Genomic DNA, 4,597 nt, shown 5'->3' with positions numbered 1-4,597 from the left:
CCTACACTGCTCCCTACTGTCAGTAGTTAGCTGTTGTTTAGACATCTGTTGAGACCCTAGTGCAGGGGTCACCAACCTTTTTGAAACCAAGGGCTACTTCTTGGGTACTGATTAATGCGAAGGGCTACCAGTTAGATACACACTTAAATAAATTGACAGAAGTAGCCAATTTGCTCAATTTACCTTTAACTCTGTTATTATTAATAATTAATGATATTTATCTTTGTGGAAACACTGATCATCTTAATGATTTCTCACAATAAATATATATAGAAACAGATAAATATCAATATGCAACACTTTATTTTTATATTTTCTCTAAGTGCACATTTTTCAAATTGAACATTTTCAAATGATCACTTCTAAGACAGTCTTGTGAAATCGCAAAGTCCCATTTTAACTAGCTAGCCACTAACATTTTTGAACAAATCATGAATTACTTTGCACCATGTTTGTACAAATAATAACTCATGTAAAATACAAAAGTAAACTCTCAAATTTTTAAATCATGTCACACTTTGAACTGGACACCAAATCTGTTATCTGTTTCTTTGTCAGTTAGTGGGAAGCCTGGCATTGCATGCTGTTAACTAGTGTGTTGTACTCTGGTGTGTAACTTGACACTGCAACTCTGAGTGAGTCTTGCAGATGTGCATCAGTGAGGCGTGTTCTGTGTTTGTTCTTGATGAAGTTCATGTCAGAAAAGGCTGATTCACAAAGATAAGATTTTTCCTCATTGTTTGCGGAACCTTCTTAATCTTTTGGACATATTTTCACAGCAATCTGGCCTTAAGCTTAATTATGATAAATGTAAAATGTTAAGGATCGGAAATCTAAAGGGAACGTCCTTTCGAATGGAATGCAAAGTGCCTGTTTTGTGGACAGATGGACCAGTTAACATACTTGGTGTTGTTGTCCCAGAAAATCTGGAAGATCTAGGCTCAGTAAATTATGATAATCGACTAAGAAAGCTGGACAAAATTATGCAATTATGGAAAGGGAAATCCCTAACCTTGTATGGTAAAATGTCTATTGCCAACTCGTTAATTATTCCTCAATTTATTTATTTGTTTTTGTCATTACCAGCTCCATTACAAAACTTTTTTAAGATTTATGAGCGGAGGGTCTCCGATTTTGTCTGGAACGGCAAACCAGAAAAGATTAAAAGAAAGGTTTTGTACAAAGAGTATGAATATGGGGGCCTGAAACTTCTCAACCTTGAAGCTATGTGTCTGTCTTTAAAAACATCAATTGTTCCAAATATGTATTTAAACATTGAGTGGTACACAAATGTCCTGTTGGACAAAAAACATGTACTGTATCAAAATAAATTGTATCCTTTTTTACAAGTGATCCCCTCCCAGAGAGTCTGCTGGGAAACATGACGGGGTTCATAAAGGAAACAATCCACTCATAGTGGTGTTTTCAATTTTATGTGCCAGAAAAAAGAGACGATATTTTGCAGCAGTTAATATGGATGAACTCTAATATTGTAATAGATGGAAAGCCTTTCTTTTGGAAAAATATGTTTGAAAGAGGAATCATTTTTGTCAATGATATTATCAATGAGAAAGGTAAAATTATGAAGTATGATGAATTTAGAGCTATGTATGGTGATGCTTGCTCAAGCTTTTCATTTTATCAACTAACTGGAGTAATTGGGAAAAGATGGAAACAAATAATTAATTATGGAACTACTAAATTATTAGTTTGTAAACCTCTAATAAGAAATTCTAGTTGGCAAAAAGGAACTAAAATAAATAGAAAAATATATAATTTTTATTTAATAAAGAAATCTTTGAAGGCTGCGTCATACAACACATATGGAAAATGGGAGGAACTTTTTGACTGCCCGTTGCCATGGGATGCCATATTCAAACTAATCTATAAAACCACTATCAATGTGCAAAATCGTTATTTTCAAATTAAAATTATTTATAACTTCTTACCCACAGGGAAAATGTTAAAATTATGGAATATGACAGAGTCAGATGATTGCCGATTTTGTTGTCAGGAGCCTGAATCCACCCTGCATTTGTTTTGGTATTGTCATATTGTGTCTTTGTTTTGGGTGGAAGTTGAAAAAATGTGTTTAAGGATTGGTTTGTTTATGAAGCTTAATGTGGTTTCTGTTATTTTAGGAGAGTTCATTGACAATCATGATTTAGTCAATTTAATTATAGTACTCGGTAAAATGTTTATTTTTAAGGCCAAAAACAGATATTCACTTAGTATTGCTTTCTTTAAAACATTTATTCAGTATTTTCTAACTTTAGAAAGTTACATGGTTGAAAACGATAACGATGCCAAAAAACATTAAAAAAAAAGATGAGAAGTCCTCAAAGGCTTATTTTGAAAGTATAATTACGTTTATAGATTATATGATATCTGTTGTTGTATTCCCTAATTTGAGTGACCTGGACATAATCTGGACTGTACATAAATGCTTATTTTGAAAATGTAATTTTGTTTATAAATTATATACAATCTGTTGTGTTCCCTAATTTTTTTCTGTGTACATGAATGAAGGTGTGTGTTGCTGAGTCCGACTTGGACATTATCTGGACTGGGCCTGGTTTAAAAAAACCTTTAAACAAATCTAATTTCATTGACAACCTGGTCTGTTGAAGATAAGGCCCTTTTTAAAAAAATAAAATAAGATAAATAAATAAAAAACATTTTCTTGGATAAAAAAGAAAGTAAAACAATATAAAAATGTTAGTGGACCAGCAGCCTATACAATCATGTGTGCTTCAGGGACTGTGTCCCTTGCAGATGTGTTTATGTTGTGGGAACCAGAATATTGGTAGCAGAAAGAAATAACCCCTTTTGTGTGAGTGGGTGTGGATGAGTGTGCATGGGGGAGGTTGTTTGGGTTGATGCACTGATTGAAAGTGTATCTTGTGTTTTTTTTCTATGTAGATTGAATTTATTTTTTTATTATTATTTTTTTTTTCAATTTTTTTTTTTAGAACAGGCCCGCGGGCGACTCATCTGGTCCTTACGGGCGACCTGGTGCCCGCGGGCACCGCGTTGGTGACCCCTGCTCTAGAGGATGCATTATTTCAGGCATCATTAGCCATTTTGCATGTATAGTTTAGGAGTTATGTTTAAATAACTGTCATATTGAGTGTGCACTATCTTATGAGAAAAACCTAATTTTTGTATTTGCAAACCTAAAAAAACAACTGATTCTAGTAAAACTCACATGGATTCAATATTACAGGCATTTTTAGAAATTTTGCATGTTTGGTTTAGAACTTATGATGGAATACATTTTTATTGCTTTTTTCGCGTTATCTCAGGATTCTAAGAACATTACTGTCATATTGAGTAAAAAACACTTTTTGTATTTGCAAGATTTAAAAAAAGAATATGTTTCGAGTAAAACTCCAAAGGATGCATTATTTCAGGCATTATTAGCCATTTTGCATGTATAGTTTAGTAGTTATTTTTTAATAACTGTCATATTGAGTGTGACAGTATACTGTCATAATGAGTAAAACCAAATTTTTGTATTGGCAAACTTACAAAAACAACTGATTTTAGTAACACTCACTTGGATTCAATATTACAGACATTTTTAGACATATTGCATATTTGGTTTTGGAATTATGATGGAAAACTTTTTTATTGCTTTTTTTGCATTATCTCAGGATTTTAAGAATATTACTGTCATATTGAGTAAAAAAACTACTTTTTCTGTTTGCAAGATTTAAAACAGCATATGTTTCGAGTAAAACTCTAAAGGATGCATTATTTCAGGCATCATTAGCCATTTTGCATGTATAGTTTAGGAGTTATGTTTAAATAACTGTCATATTGAGTGTGACACTGTCTAAGAGAAAAACCTAATTTTTGTATTTGCAAACCTAACAAAAACAACTGATTCTAGTTAACTCACATGGATTCAATATTACAGGCATTTTTAGACATTTTTCATGTTTGGTTTAGGAATTATGATGGAATATATTTTTATTGCTTTTTTCGCATTATCTCAGGATTTTGAGAACATTACTGTCATATTGAGTAAAAAACTACTTTTTGTGTTTGCAAGATTTAAAACAGCATATGTTTCGAGTAAAACTCTAAAGGATGCATTATTTCAGGCATCATTAGCCATTTTGCATGTATAGTTTAGGAGTTATGTTTAAATAACTGTCATATTGAGTGTGACACTGTCTTATGAGAAAAAACAAATTTTTGTATTTGCAAACCTAACAAAAAAACCTGATTCTAGTAAAACTAACATGGATTCAATATTACAGGCATTTTTAGACATTTTTCATGTTTGGTTTAAAAATTATGATGGAATACATTTTTATTGCTTTTTTCGCAAGAACATTACTGTCATATTGCGTAAAAAACACTTTTGTGTTTGCAAGGTTAAAAAAAAAAAAATGTTTCGAGTAAAACTCCAAAGGATGCATTATTTCAGGCATCATTAACCATTTTGCATGTGTAGTTTAGGAGTTATGTTTAAATATCATCAGTCATCAACAATTGAGAACAGAGAAATGGATATTGGAACAGTGTAGTCTGACTTGGTAAGATATGTACAGCAAGTAGTGGACATTGAGAGAGCGAGAGAGAGACA

This window comes from Entelurus aequoreus, linkage group LG11 (genome assembly GCF_033978785.1).
Source record: "Entelurus aequoreus isolate RoL-2023_Sb linkage group LG11, RoL_Eaeq_v1.1, whole genome shotgun sequence".
In the NCBI taxonomy this organism is placed as follows: Eukaryota; Metazoa; Chordata; class Actinopteri; order Syngnathiformes; family Syngnathidae; genus Entelurus; species Entelurus aequoreus.
Note: the sequence above shows the minus strand (reverse complement) of the source record.